This window comes from Varroa destructor, unplaced genomic scaffold (assembly GCF_002443255.2).
Source record: "Varroa destructor unplaced genomic scaffold, Vdes_3.0 BEIS01000003.1, whole genome shotgun sequence".
Taxonomy (NCBI): Eukaryota; Metazoa; Arthropoda; class Arachnida; order Mesostigmata; family Varroidae; genus Varroa; species Varroa destructor.
In genome coordinates, this window is record NW_019211456.1 from 1,858,343 (window position 1) to 1,874,498 (window position 16,156).

Genomic DNA, 16,156 nt, shown 5'->3' on the forward strand with positions numbered 1-16,156 from the left:
AGTCAACATGAAGGAGACGTATCACATACGTAATTCAGAGTCTGAATTGTGATTTGATGGCGCAGCAAACAAGATGACCCAGCAGAGATGTTAGCAGACAGTTACATCAGTGAGAAGTGGAAGCTATTAGAACATCGGTAGCAGTAGGAGGGAGAGTATTTCCTTTCTTGCTTTGAGTTTACGAAAGATGTTCTTTACATCAGCTCTCCTAGAGCTGCTACCCCTCTGGCGAGAAACCATACGCTACGACAATGGATGATGCTGTCCTCTGATGAAGAGGATTATCAGATTAGCTAACGGCGCGAAATAGCACATCGAACACGACAAACATATTACTATGTACGTGATAATAGTAGGTGCTCTACATAGACGAATACTGCTGAATGTGCATCATTCCCTTCAGCAGGACGGCTAGACGATAGACCACATTAGGCCGGTCCTTGTGTTTCTCTTAAGGTGTGCAACACCAATCTCTGAGCCAGAAGACGATTAGGCGGGATAGGATTCCTGTGGTTAGTTGACAGCTAAAAGTGAAGACTTAATAACGTGGGAATATTTCCTTATCTCGTTACCTGCACAATGTGCACGCGATAGGACAACGCTTTAATACTTACCCATTGAGGCTGAAGATCGATTCCGCGGAACAGATCAGCCTTGTCCAATTCCGACAGTTCTTATTCTTGTCTGCTATTTGCCGCAGGCAAGGCTAAATTGAAAAACATTAGTGGACGCGAATAGTTAGTATGTAAGGAAACAGTCTGCGTAAATAATAACCTTTTAATAGCTCTATTCTCACTTCGTGTTTAACGGAATACTGAAAATCGTCAGCGGCTTATTATGTTTTCTTTATAGATTAGGAGATTTCAGCTTTAATTACTAAATGAGGACCTATGTAGCGTGGGACTTTAGTGTATGTGTGCGGTCAACTTTGGCATGACGGCCCGAAATGCTCTGCATTGAAAAGGTTTTAGTGAATAGTGGCGTAACGACTTCTATGAATACTCGGTCCCTATCTGCTGTTAGCTAGATTTTTGCTACTTCGTCTGTGTTGTCGATCTTTTGTCGTTGTTGATGGCGATGTCAGTCGTTATAATCACGGCGTAAAAAACGGTTTTTCAACTTACTTATCTATCGTGATTATTTTCGTCGTTGCCTTTTTGTGTGAAGCCTCAAGGTTTCAATTGTGGTGGTAAAGTCCTGCTGCCGCTGATGCTGTTAAAGTCGCTGTCGAAGGGGTAAGTAGTAAGATATTGCTAGCTACAGTCAACGAATTACCTCTTAATGTAATTGGCGTAACTTGCTAATCTACCAGCGATCGTCTGTCGGCTTGTCTGCGTAACAATCATCAGCGTCGGTAGCACCCTTACCGTGATGACTAGCACACGTAGTAGTTGTTGTTCTAAGTGGACGTAACAGTGACTAGTCAAATCGGGCCAATTATTTCCACCGCCGAAATACCAGACATTTAACTCACTCATGTTTCTGTGGCTCGAAGAACGGCAAACTGCAAAGGGGAGCAGGAGGCCGTGCGTACGAATATCGCTACGGCTGTTGCTTATTGTTTTGTTCCGCCTGTTGCGTCGGGACCGTTTTAGCTACCGATGCAACTGTTGTGGTTTTTGAATCTGCCGCCTGTGGACCCGTCGTAATGTGAAACAACCATCAGCTAATTTAGCTTTTTTTCCCGTATCATAATTTCATCCCAAGCGTTTTCGTGTGTTGAGAAAATTCACTTTGGCTATTGCAATCGCTATTGGCCGCATCGACATTTCTCTTGCCTGAATGCTATAACTATGCCGAAACTCAGCATAAATGATAACCATGTTTATTTGTAGTATGTGTACGTGCGTGCGTGCGTGCGTGCGTGCATGAATTTATACTCTTCGTGTTTTACGACCAGCTGTTTATTGCGGTGTGAGAACGTCATTGGCAACTTGTATTCCGGCGCATTTAAAATATGTGTTGACTGCGATCCACGCCGAACAGTAGATCCATTATAACAAAGTGGATTTTTTTTGGAAAAATCAGTGTGGACGTTGTTGTCTTTTGCGACATCGAAATATCGTTTATATAATGCGCTGCCTTTGATAAGATCCCTGTCTGCGAAGTAAATTAATAACATCATATTTTATTTGCTTCCAGGTGCAACCAACTGAGTCAATCCTGTATATAATGCTAAGCAAAAAAGGAAAAGTAGAAAAAAAACCACAAAATTTAGAGCAACATCGGCGGCCAGGGAAGTGGCTAGACTGCGGACAAAAGAGACGCTTCGCTGTCTCGCCGCATTCATACACAGAAGGTAAAGATAATGGCGAAAAAGAAGACCTCGATGAAGATGACGATGATGTGATTAACCTCACACGGACTGAGCTGCTTTTAGAGCGAACAGAAGCAAACCCATTCAGAAGAATCCGTTTTTCTCCATTACCACCATCGTCGTCGTCGTCGTCAAGCACAAGCGTATCTTTCCTCTAACTAACGACATCGGCCTCTTCTGCACGTGTCGAAAGCGCTCAACAGGGCAAAGCAAACGAAAAAATATCTCGCAAAAACCGACTGCTACTACTGCTGCTGCTGCTGCTGCTGCTGCTGTTATTGTTGTTGCTCACTATTGTTTGTCATCAGTCACCAGCCCCTCAATGCATTGATCATTAAGCTAAACTAAAATAAAGTGATGATGATGACTACCTTGACGTTTGCCCCGTCGCTTTGATTCTACCAGCCTCCAGCGTTTTGCTTGGCTATTCACTTAACCTGCAGCGGCACACGCTCTATAGCGGTGCATTTCATTCATTTTGTATAAAAATAATAATAGACACTTCCGCTCCCACCACTTACCTACCTATATATATATATATATATATATAGGTATGTACCTACTTTTTAGGCACTATTACTGCACCTAGTATCATATTCTCTCTGCTAGAATTTCATTGATAACAGACACAAACCCTATTATTAGATATTTGCATAGATAATGTAGTAAAGCAGCGGAGAGGCAAGATTCACATCCACGCGATAATATATAGAGAGATAAAGGCCCTGTATTTTCAAAAAAAAAAACGCAAGTGAAACGTGATGTAAAATAATAACCATGTGAAGATCAATGCTCCGTACTTACGGAAACAAAGGGGGAAGGAGAAAAAGACACAAATCAGACCCAGATGATGATGATGACGACGATGTGAGCATGGTGGAATCATTCAAGATGGCAGTGATCTACTATGAGACGACTGACCGGTGATGACAAACAAAACCTCACACATACACACTCACACACACACACACACACACACACACACACACATATATATATATATATATTCCTATGAAAGCTAACAAAGAACGCTGCGACTGAAGCTACTACTATTACTACTACTACTACTACTACTACTACTATTACTACTATTACGACGACGACTACTACAACAACTACTATTACTACCACAACCACCACCACTACTACTACTACTACTGCTGCTACTACTACTACTATTACTATTACCACTACTACTACTATTATTATTATTATTATCATTACTATCACTACCACTACCGCTACTACTACTACTACTACTACTATTATTATTATTATTACTACTACTACTACTACGACGACGACGACTATTACTACTACTACTACTACTATTACTATTACTACTACTATTACTACTACTACTACTGCTGCTGCTGCTGCTGCTGCTGCTGCTGCTGCTACTACTACTACTACTACTACTGCTACTACTACTACTACTACTACTACTACTACTACTATTACTACTACTACTACTACTACTACTACTACTACTACTACTACTACTACTACTGCTACTGCTATTACTATTACTACTGCTACTGATGCTGCTGCTGTTGCTGTTGTTGTTGAGTGGATAAGTGATGATACCAGTATTTGATGGTTGGCTAGTTATTGTATGTAGCTGGTGAAGTGGTGATTAGCAGTGACATTGTACATAGTAACATTATAACCAATAAATTAATAAAAAATAATAAAGGACTCCCGTTGATTAAGGATCAAGTATCCTTTAGAATATGTATTGTAGATGGCTTTTGCAAAGGCGTCAACGCTGTTTAGTTCGGCTATGATAGAAGAGATGAAAGCTGGAAATTTATTCAGGGTAGAAAAATGTAACGTTTTTGTCTGTCCGTTTCAATATGTCAGGGGGACGCGATACGTTGCCGTAAAAGGCATACGCCTCAATCAATTTCAAGAGAACACGTTTGGCTTACGATCGTTTTGAACGCTCCCTACTTCCTGGTTCTAGCTTACCTTACCTTACCTTACCTTACCTTACCTTATCATTATTACCTTACCAGAATCAGATGTCATCACAGTGGGAAAGATGAATTATATGTGGCACACGTGTATTCTTACCTCTATCACGAAGCAAAATATTGAACTCGAGCTACTTATACTGTACACTTACTTACCCTGTGAAATTCAGCTCGGAATATATATTTTTTTATCGTGCCGAAATTTACGGTTGTCTGTTACGCAGAAACAACTCATTTTATTTACTATATCCCCTTCAAATCGTTCATGTGTCCAGCTTGACAGGTGTAGCCGATTGAGAGAACGACGGTAAATGATATGTTATATATTCGCTGGAATTAGATCAACGCTTGTGTATAAGGAACAGGTAAATTAAACGCCACTGATTTTACTACCGATGAAAAGGAACAACGAACGAGCTATTTGTGTATTATAACAATGCTGCTTCTAGATGGAAAAAATCTAAAAATGAGGCTTTGTGTACATAGCCCATTTTCCTCTTGTCCTCCATCCCATCTCCATACGCTGCCGCGATAACGAGGCTATTACTAAATAAATAAATAAATAAATACTAATTATTATATGTCAGAGGTGAAAAAATGTAATATGGGATGATAATATGGAGATTGCCTCTACAAGCACTATTGCATATATTACAATACTTAATTGATTGATGAATAGGGATGACGCATGCCGAGTTGAAGACGCAAGAAGATTTTATGAAGACGACAAATAGAAGTGAAAATAAATTCGAAGCATAACTACGTTACAAAACAAACACACACACACACACACAGACACACAAACACCTGATATATCGTGTCATTTGTAAATTGTTCTTATTAAACTTATACCTCGTCTTTTCAGCCGGCACAGTAGATCAGTGCCGGTGTCACGAGCAAAAAAATAAGTAAGCAACGATACGTAATGCTCAGTAAAAGAAAGAAAGAAGGGTAAAGATGGACGAGGTGAATGAGGAAAACTCAAAGAGCGCAGATAGAAAAATAGATGGGGGAAAAATTATGGTAATGATGACCGGTGACGAGGATTCCTCGCTACTAAAAAGTTCCACGAGGGTCGGGAAGAAAAAAGAACGCTACTTCTAATTCCAATAAATGTTTTACAGTAAACCGTCACGATAATTACGTGTTTTAATTTTCGGCCCGTAGCAGAGTAAGGCAGGTAGAAGCAATGGCTGATTGTATGATTATAATTTTCGGAAGACTAATTATCATCCGCAGTGAATCAATTTCTATACCAGATCCGCTAAATAGTTTAACATTGTTGTTTAGCTAGGACATTAGATTTGTTAGGATAAACTGTGAAAGCCAGCTGGGATTACGACGGTACGGTTTTCTATCGCATATCTGAATTGCGTACAACAATTTCTAAACATCTGACTGTTTCAATAGCAGATTCTTCCCAGCTGGCCGTTATACATGCTTTCCGAGTGCTGCCACCAAGGGTTCTCTGAATGTATAAGAATTAATGTCCGTATCGTTATCAAAATATCGTCATATAAAGCATCGATATTACTTATTTTGTCTAGCTAGAGTAGTGCATTCAGCTTTATGGATGACAAACTTCGTAAACTTAGTCACTCACTCACTCACTCACAGGTTGAGAGTTGCTGAACGGCCTTAAGAACTCTGTCCTCCTGAGCGCGCCGCGCAAATCAAGACCGGCTCGTCTAAGCGCTGAGTATTCGGTAGCTGAGATCTTATCTGTCAGAGCAGCGGACAGTATTCAGTGAGGATATCATTATCAGCATCATCAGCCGCAGCAAATACGGCCTATGATGACGAGAATTACAACATCGTTCCTCAAGTATCAAGAGAAAGGGAGTTACGCAGCAGGCTGTGGTCGAAAATCTGCCTGAAAATGCACTGGCTTCCTCTGGCTGAAGGTCTCTCCTGTTGCTTTTAAAGCGTATGAATAAATATCGCTACCTAATAGCTTTTTCGGCCGGCCTATTGCTCAGGGTTATTCGACTTTCCGGTGTTGGTCCGTTTGTCGACACAAACAATTGCATATCATGCATTGTGCATTATATTGTCGTGGTGGCAAACGCGATAGGTGCTACATACACCGACGAAGCTTATAAACTAGGTTAGGTCGTCCTGTTTGCATCACGGTCGGAGAAATATAGAGAACACTTTCATGGGCCATCTGTGCAACGTACAGAGTCGCAGAGGGAAGAAACTCTTCTTTCAGGCTTGTCCTACCTGTGGCTCCTGGACGAGATAAAGATGTTATCGGAAAACGTTTAGTCAACGGCAGTAGCCAATGGCTTCAGATGCCTTTTTTGTGAGGTTAGGTCTTTATTTTCGTAGCTCTCTGTAAGACTCATAGACTTCTCGTGCGGTGAGCGCAACATGATTTGGAGAAGCAATGTAGATTCGATCTTTGGCGACCGACACATGTATGGAAATAACAGCGCTTCTGAGTATGACTTTGAGGTATTATACGGGCGGGTCGAGTGCGAATTCAGAAGTTTTGCATTAACAGAAAAGATCGAATTTATCGTGTGTAATTTTGAATATCCCGCTAACGAAATTTCGCCTAACAGAAGGGTGAATAATTGAGGACAAATTAATTAATCGGAAGGCTAAGTTGCAGGGCACTAACTCTAATCGGCATCAACAGGCAAACGGCAGACATTCATCGGAAGGACAAATTGTCTAAGTCAGAAAAAACATTGAGTAAACTGAAACATATCTGAACGATAACATGTACTCTTATTAAAACTTCTCAACTGTTTACTCAGAATTATCAATATATTTATTATTACAAAACCAATCGCTTTAATAGTTGAATGAAGGACCATACGATTTAAGATCAGCAGATCTAGGTTCGCTTCTGATCATCTTGCATCTAACTCTACCTATAGTTAATAAAGCAAAATCTCACTGTTTACTTGATATTGTTATATACTTATGGGTCAGATCGTTTGTCTGAGCAGATTACTGTTGCTATTAAGCTATATTTTCTAAATGGTTGAAATATCAAGATAGTCTTCATTAGAATAACACGATAAAACGTAAAAGGAAACGTGAACACATGGAAATACCCGCCTCATAGGTGTGATAAGGAACGTCTCGTTTAGGTTGTCACTTGAGAGCCGATCTTTTAGATAGTAAAGCATGCTTTGATGTCGAGGGAAGAACGAACCGTGAAGTAATCAGTAACTGGAAGATCTTGTACAGGAAGATCAGTTTAAGTTATTGTCTGTAATCACTACTGGTCAGCATTGTTGCTTATTGAAAGTTTGTTGATCTACAATTTTTGGGTTGTACTTTATTTCGCGCCCAGTGTCGTACCCTGACGCCTTCGCCAGCGACTCACATCGAAAATTATACGGGAGGGCTGCACGGCAGGAATTACAAAATCGTTAACTTCCCTTTAACATTAAGTAAACTGACGGCAAAGAGGAACAGCTGCACCTTTCTGATACGTTCATGAATAGTTGAAATAGTTCCGCCACTGTAACTTGTGTTAAAAATCACAATAATGCCGAAACGGTATTACGTTAAGCGGCATCTACTCTGCTACTTGATTGTTGTCTCTAAAGACCCATACAAGCGGGTCCTTCCGTAATAATTGTATAAGACGAATAGTGACCAGCTCACAAAATGGTAACTTGAATATTTTGGAAGCGGGTGAGTCATTTTCGCTACGATTAACTGTGCTTTACACTTAAACTTGGCTTGATACATTTAGTCTATAAAACTTACACATTTGCATTTCATTGGGCGTCTAGGTTGGACCTATGTGATGTATACGCGTCCTTCAGCCGCACTTAGAGGTGCTCACCACGACAGCGCTTTAGAACTTCAGGTGTCGAAGCCGCATTGAGATGAAGAGCAAAAGAGTGCTCTGTCCAATAGCTCAGCTTGCGACAACGAAGGAGTACCCTTGAAAGCAGAGCGCAGTTGAGCTCAACTTGAAGCGTGATACTCCATGACGGGCCGTCGCAGAAAATTCGCTAATATTCAAAATTACGCGCTAAGCTATATCATAGTTGTAAACTGGAGATAGGAGATGAAAATACGTCTTGATGATTGTACTGTTCTTCGAAGAGGAAAGAGGAATAGAGTAATCGAGGTGCTACATGCTGTGCAGGCATAACGCTACGTAACATCAACAGACTGCTAAATTATCCTATGGGTTTTACTAGTAGATTTACATCGTAAGTAGAGAAGTATCACTGAATCATGTCCATCGCATCAGACTAAGGTACTTTTACAGTAAATATATATATATTATTACGATAAAACGATTTATTTGCCAGCGTTTATTACTGGCGCAGGTTCTAATTCTAAACACAGGTTTTATATATGATCAATTTTTTTCTCGTTTTAATATTACTTTTGAAATGACACATACAGTAAGAAAAATGTTCGGGAAAATGACATTGGATGGTTTAGATGAGTAAATTAATGCGAAACAATTGCCGCGTAAATTTAATCTTGCTCGCGTTCTAGGGCTCTTAGAACCCTATCAGGTATCAGCACCTCAATGCTTCACAACCCTGACATGAAGACTTCGTTTACTCGAGTGTAGTTCGCGTTAAAATAGAATGGCCTTATAACAGAGAACAGGCCAAAATGAACATCTTGCTTCATCTATTGCTGATGTCAATGTTCCTGCTATTAAACGTTTTATGCAACCTCTTGAAGTCGTTCGCTTCATCTCTGCACAGCTTCAATGTGCTCTCAGGGTTTCGTTCCAAAAGACCTCAAGAAGACCACTCAAAGGACTGTCGCATATGAGGAATTATTAATATTGTGAGACTTTCGTGTAACTATTACCAGCCCATGTTAGTGTGATAATAATTCATCCAAGCATATGCTAACATAGACAACGGTGAAAGTCATATTTACAAAGCACATATTCACATTGATGGCTTTCGTCAACGAAGCACGACACAATTGTTAGGTTACAAGTTGTACAGGCCCATAGAAATCTGTCAAACAACATCACCGTGGCCTATTTCCGAAAAAAATGACCCACCGAATCTTAGAAGGACACAACTCAATGCGCTGCGAAAGACCAGGGTCTAAAAACACATGATGAGCTTTTACCTAATTTTTCTTGCTTTGACAATCCAAAAAATGCAATTTCGTAAGCGTATTAAGCTTTTAGCCCTGATGTCCTTTGGAATAACCTTCTTACCAAGGGCGCCATTGCAGAGATGCGTACGACACGATTGTAGTGAGTTGTTATGATACTAAGGGCATAAGTAATTCAGATTCACCCACATACTCTCTATATACTATCACTTGTTCGTCTGAAATCGATAGACCGCCTTGCGTCAAGTGCATACCGCCACTGTCGACATCATAAGACCATTTTCCTATTAATAATTCCTCAAATTCTCTGTACGAACCTGCTAAGACGACGGATCCGGCATAAACTAAATTTGTTATTTCGATAGTGATACTTCAGTTGTCAACGGCTGTCTTCCGTTTACGCCGGGACTCGGAAGGCGTTAGATCTTGAAGCAGCCGTTGCGGGCGACGAACCTAAATCGAATTTGTGAACCGCCTCGCTAATCAAAATAGCTCAGCTTTTAGTATAAAGTTATACTGCATTAATAGATATCTCAGTAACTACTTCTCTTTCTATACACATGCCTAGTTACATTCACACATGTTGCATGCAATATAACATATTATTAGAGTTAGGACAAAACGTTTTGGGGATGAGTGAAGTATTCGCTGCAGTTGACAAGTTAGGCTCAAATGCTCTTGGCCAATAAAACATTGTAAACTATTTGATGGTCAAAATACGCTACGTCGGTAAAAACGACCCAAAGCTGATCCTGTTGCCCCCGTCATGAGAAATGCCCCTCGTAGCTGTCTACCAATTCTGCAAAAAGCTGATGAAACTACTGCGAAAGTTCACTAACACCAACACGCGGGTAGGCCTACTATCGCCATGTAACGAAATATGCCCCTCCCCAAAAAAAAAAAAAAAAAAAAAAAAAAGAAAGAAAAAAAAGTTTTACAGCATTTGAAAAAAATGGCTAAACTCAGTCAGTATCGAGCCTTTCGTTAAGCAGTTGAGCACGGGTCACCAGAAGTGGATTACATACAACAATAGTGTGCAGATAAAAAACAAATGTGCGCCACAACTGGGTGGCAAACCCAGACTGACACCAACAAAGGCGTGCTACAATGTGTTCGGAGGGAATGGAAAGGAATCGCACATTATGAGTTGCTAACACAACTTTTCACAAAATGATTAAATCGGACCTCAGTTATTACCAGCCATCAAGATTATAACAAACCGTTGAAAATAATCGACTGCAATTAGTGAACAAGTGAAGATATTGTCTTCTACCATGGCCATGTCGGACCACGTACATCTTTAGCTAACCAGCAACTGAAACTGGGAGAATTTGAACGGGAAATCTCAATGCATCCATATAGCCCAGACCTTGCACTCTTCGCGTACCGTCTGTTTCCGCTGCACTCCTCAATGGTGTTAATTTTACTTTAAAAAAAAGGAGTGCAAAAATAATTTCTCACAATTGTTTGCACGGAAATTCTCTAATCAAATTTTACCAAAATATGACAGAAAATCTTTAACTAAAACGGTTCTGCGGAAATTTGAAATGGAATTTTGAAAAATATCTACTTCAATTTTGACAATCCTGTATATATACATCGTGCCTATTGTGTATACTCTTAACGCATAAAGGCACTGTCTGAAGGCTTGTGACATTTTGTAACAGTGTGAAATTTGCCCATGGTCAAAGTAGTATGGTTAAGGAACGGTTATTTCTATTTAGCTGTCGGTTCTCGTCTAGATATTTTTCCTGTCTGCCTGCTTGCCTGCCGTAAAACGTGTAGCTAGTTAATAATTAGAGACAAAAACATATTCATCTTTTTGCAGTTTGCCTCCTGGGATTTCCAGTTTGGATAAAAGCTCTGTCCTTCAATTGCAAGGTGGCATTTCATTTACGTAGAATATTAAGGTTTAGAGTGAGGAGATCCTTCGTCGTCCGTTCCATTACCCTGGTCATGTGGGTGGGAAAAATATTGTTGAGCCTTTACCGAACTCTCTACCTTCTATCATCTTTTCGAGAGGAGGCATCCTCGTTATCCGCCATAATGATATCACATCCAGTCGATCCATAGTTGTGGAAAACGCTGCGTTTGTGTATTTAGGCTGCTGTACCGGAGTGTTCGTGTGGGTACGCACCCTGTCCCTTTTCTCTTTTTTGCTTATACAGCGGTGCGGTGGTGGCAGTAAGATTGATCGCCACGGCATCATCGTATTAGTCTAAATTAGGTTATGAGAAGACCAACGATGCAAGAGCGGTGCCCAGCGGCGGCGGCGGCGGCGACGACGACGACGACGACGACGACGACGGCGGTAGCAGTGCGAGAATGACACACCAGGATCGGACTAATAGACCGATGTTCCGCATCAAGCATCAGGCCGTGAAGATAACGAGAGACAACGCGTCGAGCAGGGTGGCGTCAGCAGCCGACATATCTTGCAGTTAACATGTGTAGTATAGTGACTATTATAATCCTCGAATGATTCCGAGCTGTCGCGTTTTGACTCCCGACGCAAAACTGTTTTGCTATGAAATCGTATACGTCGGTATACTCCGACATTATATTTGAATTGTATTGGATAAGCTAGTAAGGTCAAGGACGTCAAACAGTAGTTTCAGAGGCAGTAGTCCTAGAAGCATCTCCCGGCATTCGCAAGGTACGTATTTTACGTCTTCTTGACTATGATGAATGTGCAGCAGATACGGTTCTGCCCTAGGTATGAACTAAATACTGTCGTCAGTACATGGTAGATCGGAAGCGGACACAGTACGTTTAGGACGCTGAACCTTACGTCTCTCGTTTCACGGGCGTTTAGCTGCTTTATGGTCGATAACCATGGCTATTATTGACCTTGTGATATGAAAATTAATGAAAACCTTAGCCCGTTAAACCGTTCGAACTGACTTTTGGTTCATGCATAAGTTTAAGAGCACAAGTAATGGATTTTACATGTATAGTATTTTCGTGAACAAGACCGAAAAGGTCTCAAAAACGACAATTTGTCTCGATATTCTATGAAATGTTCACCTCTCAATCAATGTTGCAGTCATCGAGCTGTGTGACAGGGTAGGCTTGGTCATCACTGGCCTTGTTCGAGCGTAGTGACAGCGTTCTCGAAGACCGCTTATGAGATTCAACATCAGCGACGATGACACTTCGGGGTACCGTTTAACTGCTAGGCGCGCTTTTCCAGTAGGCTGAGCTGGTGCAAGCTAGTTTAAACTTTACAACAACTACACAAAAACTTCCCTAACAGCTGCCATTGTTTCTCTCTCTTCTTGGCTATGCTTCTGTCTTGGCCACTACTATCAAAGTTTTGTTCAATTTTAGACTTGCGCTGTTTCCCCTGGTCTTCCTATCGAACTTCAATTTATGTACAGATTCGACAATGAGAATCTACTTAGCGATGACCGAGGAAGTTCTCTAGAGGGAGATGGCAATGTAAACTAATAATGGGTGAAAAACCATGCGATCTCGTAGTTTAACATAAGAGAGGACCCGGTTTGAACACTGCGCACTATTCTCTTTTCTATTTTCTACTTAGCTCACTTAAGAGATGGTCTCTATTAGTGCTGCAATTTTAAGGGACGGATAAAAAACTCATCAAACTAAATAGATCGACCACTTAGAAGATATATAAGAAACTTTCTACGAAGATAATTTTACCTTAAATTCATGTGTGAGTCAACACCAGTGACGCCCGTATTAATGATACTATATGCAAAATTTATATGTCAGTGATTGTATTTCGTATTGTAAGTGTTATGTTTTTTCCCTATTATAAATGACGTATCGTAGGAGGCAATCACAATCGTTTTAAAACTTGTATTTATCGAAAATATAACGCATAAAACTACAAAAAAGGGGCATTGTTTGTTTGTTTAGTCCAGTCCGATTGGTCGTCACCAATCAACAGCCGAAAGCGATATCGTGACGCTACTTATGTAAGCTTAGTGTCACAGCGTGTACCCGAGTGAAGAGCGAATAAGACTGAGCAAGATCTGGTTTGTGCGGTAATTTATATCTACCATTCATTCAAAGAACTTATGGGAACTCATTAAAGCCTGGCTGGTGGGACGTAACTTTCGTATGCATCTGAATACAGTGACACAGTAGCGACAAACAATAACAAGAGACGTATTGACCAGTGCTGATCCGAGCCTTAGCAATAATAACATACCATTAAAATGAACTGCTTTGAAAAAAAAGACAGTGATAGATACGGACCCTGTCGCCTCACTCGTTGCAGAAATTCCACATAAACCCGGAAAAACCTCCTTTGATAAAGCGGCTTGGAAAAAATCCCTAACGATGACTTCACAGACTTGTCTACATTCGAACATACAAAATGTTGGTCCGAATTCTTATTTATGGGTGGCCAAAAGGACATCAAGATTTATACAATATAATGTGGAATAGCTTTTGCGGCTATAAACTGTAGCATTGCGATTTACCTTAATATAGAGCGTTCTTGTATGTACGAGAATATATAACGAGAGTGGCTTGTCGAGCCATTCTGCTTCAACTTCAATAAACAGAAATTCGGTCTATGCGTAGCTTACTGGGGTGGCGTGAATACCACATAGTTTATACTTATCGGTATACGACTTTCACACAAATGTTTGACATGAAGTATAGTCAAATGCATCGAATGGAAACGTCCGTATGCGACCTGCCGTTGGATGATCACTTACCGAGCGCAATTTGCCACCTGGCCTGACCCCAGAATTATTGTGGTTCAGATAGATTCGCAGCTAGGATATGATTACGCTGCCTATATTACGTAATACTGACCGTGGGTGCAGTCAAACACTTTAGAGATTCGAAGGACATTTGCGGTTAAACTACGTTGCTCAGTCTTGTATCATACTCCCTGATGGCGTCTTAACAAAAAAAAAAAAAATCATTTTACAATTCCTTCAAGAAGAAGCAGCAGCAGTAGCTAAGAATCTAATCGATTACAAACCTTTGCAAGATGATGGGCGCAGTTGACTTTTGTGGCGCGGGGCAATAGTTGTCAGCGTTAAGCTTAGCGTCAGGCTTTTTGCGTACAGGCTGTGACAAATGAGGGATGAAGGCAAGCAGGCCGGTTACAACACATGTACCTTCCTGCCTCCGGCCGGCTCGTGTCGCGATCCCGGGCAAAGAATACTTAATGTAATGTAACGTGGAAGAGCTCAGCCAAGGCGAAGGCAAGCTTCCTGTAAATGATTGATGGAATATTATTAGCGGCAGGACCACATTAAAACGGAAGTGACCTGACTCTATTAACAATTGACTCACCCACTATGTTTCTCAGTAAACGATTAGATTCTATACCACTTAATTTTATATTGGCAGAAGAGATCATTCCTGTCCTCAAACAAATCCTTGACGATTCGAGCTTTTTTGTATATCGCCATCAAACACGAAGAATTCGTCTGTTACCGAAAGCTGTGGAAAAAATTGCTTTCACTTGAATAAAAAAGCACAGCTTTCTAGAATCGTCCGTTTCATTAACGCTTTCTTCAAGGAGGTCTCCGTACCCAGTCAACCCAATACAACTTATGGGCATAAAAACGAGTACGAAATAACGATTATATTAATTGCCCCCCCTCCCCTGCATCTAGATCTAAAAAAGGGTCCTAAAAATCAGAAGCAAGTTAGAAATAATAGACTTGCGTTTTATCTTCAATATGTAAAATGCTAAAAGTTCTTCGCTCTGTTGGATTTGGCGTCTGCTAAGCAACGAGGGTCAGTGACTTGTACCGCAAAGTCTATGCGTGAAAAACTAATACTCGTCGCTCAAGTATGCTCCTAGTAGTTGGGTCATCTGGTTAGAACGATAATCGACCGTTACCTCAAAAAAGATAACTTTGTTTAACATGTTTTCTGTATAACTCTATAACTACACAGTTTTTTAAAACGAAAATTAAACCTATATATTAATAGCAAATTACAACAATGACGTATTGCTCGTAGTGACAACGCTGTTATTTTCTGTAGAATATATATAAATGTATATATAGATAAAGGCCAAATGGATGCGGTCAAGCCGTACCGTTTTTAAATGTATATATCTACATATTGCTATTGATTTTACGCAACAACGACTTAGCAGGTTTTTGAAACATGTAAAATCTGACTGTCGCCAGGATTCTTGAAAAGCTCACTTAATGCAACCCGAAATGCGCTGTTTACCATAAATTATAACGTTTACAGGAAGAGGAAAAAGGAGTACAGTGAACAAAAATATACAGCAGCATTTTGAAAACAACAAAAAAAAAAACTCATGCGATTCCCTCCTTGTAATAGCGTGCTTATGGTGAATTATGAAGTAGATGATATGATTATTCGAGGAAATTGAGTCCTATTGTATTATTTTACTTTATGCCGCTGCTCGAGTTTATAGATCTGTCATAGAGGGAAGCTATATATAGATATATAGTCAATGATGAAAGTTATAGATCTACACTTGATCTGATGAAGTTGCGTTGTAAAACAGGCATAGACTAGAAGAGAAGCTAAATATGAAAACAGCGTTGCCAGACCCAGTAACTGTCAAAAGCGACATTTGTCTTGAATAGTTGGGTCACTAGGAACTTTATTGAATATACCAACGACTCCTCTCACCGGATGCGTTTGGCCCCCTCATTTTGCGAGAAAACACGGTAATATGCTTTCACTAGAGGGTCGAGTGCACCTTTGAGTAAATTAGCTGAAGGTAGTTGACTGTTCCTACTCTCTGCGTTACTACCATCTTCTTGATTCAGTTTATCCTGCAATGGTTGCTGTTACGCATACCCCGGGGGTC

General features: G+C 40.5%; 2 protein-coding genes across 7 annotated transcripts in view; both read left to right on the forward strand.

Moving 5' to 3' along the window:
* LOC111246424 (uncharacterized) overlaps positions 1-5,433 on the forward strand; it is a 155,507-nt gene extending 150,074 nt beyond the window's left edge. For all 6 annotated transcript variants that reach the window (XM_086982524.1, XM_086982523.1, XM_086982525.1 and 3 more), the window contains one exon: positions 2,143-5,433. The gene's annotated coding sequence lies outside the window, so the exon portion shown is untranslated. The remainder of the gene's footprint in view (positions 1-2,142) is intronic.
* A 5,990-nt stretch (positions 5,434-11,423) lies between these two features.
* LOC111247640 (uncharacterized) overlaps positions 11,424-16,156 on the forward strand; it is a 51,665-nt gene continuing 46,932 nt past the window's right edge. Inside the window, exon 1 of the mRNA XM_086983842.1 lies at positions 11,424-12,019. The gene's annotated coding sequence lies outside the window, so the exon portion shown is untranslated. The remainder of the gene's footprint in view (positions 12,020-16,156) is intronic.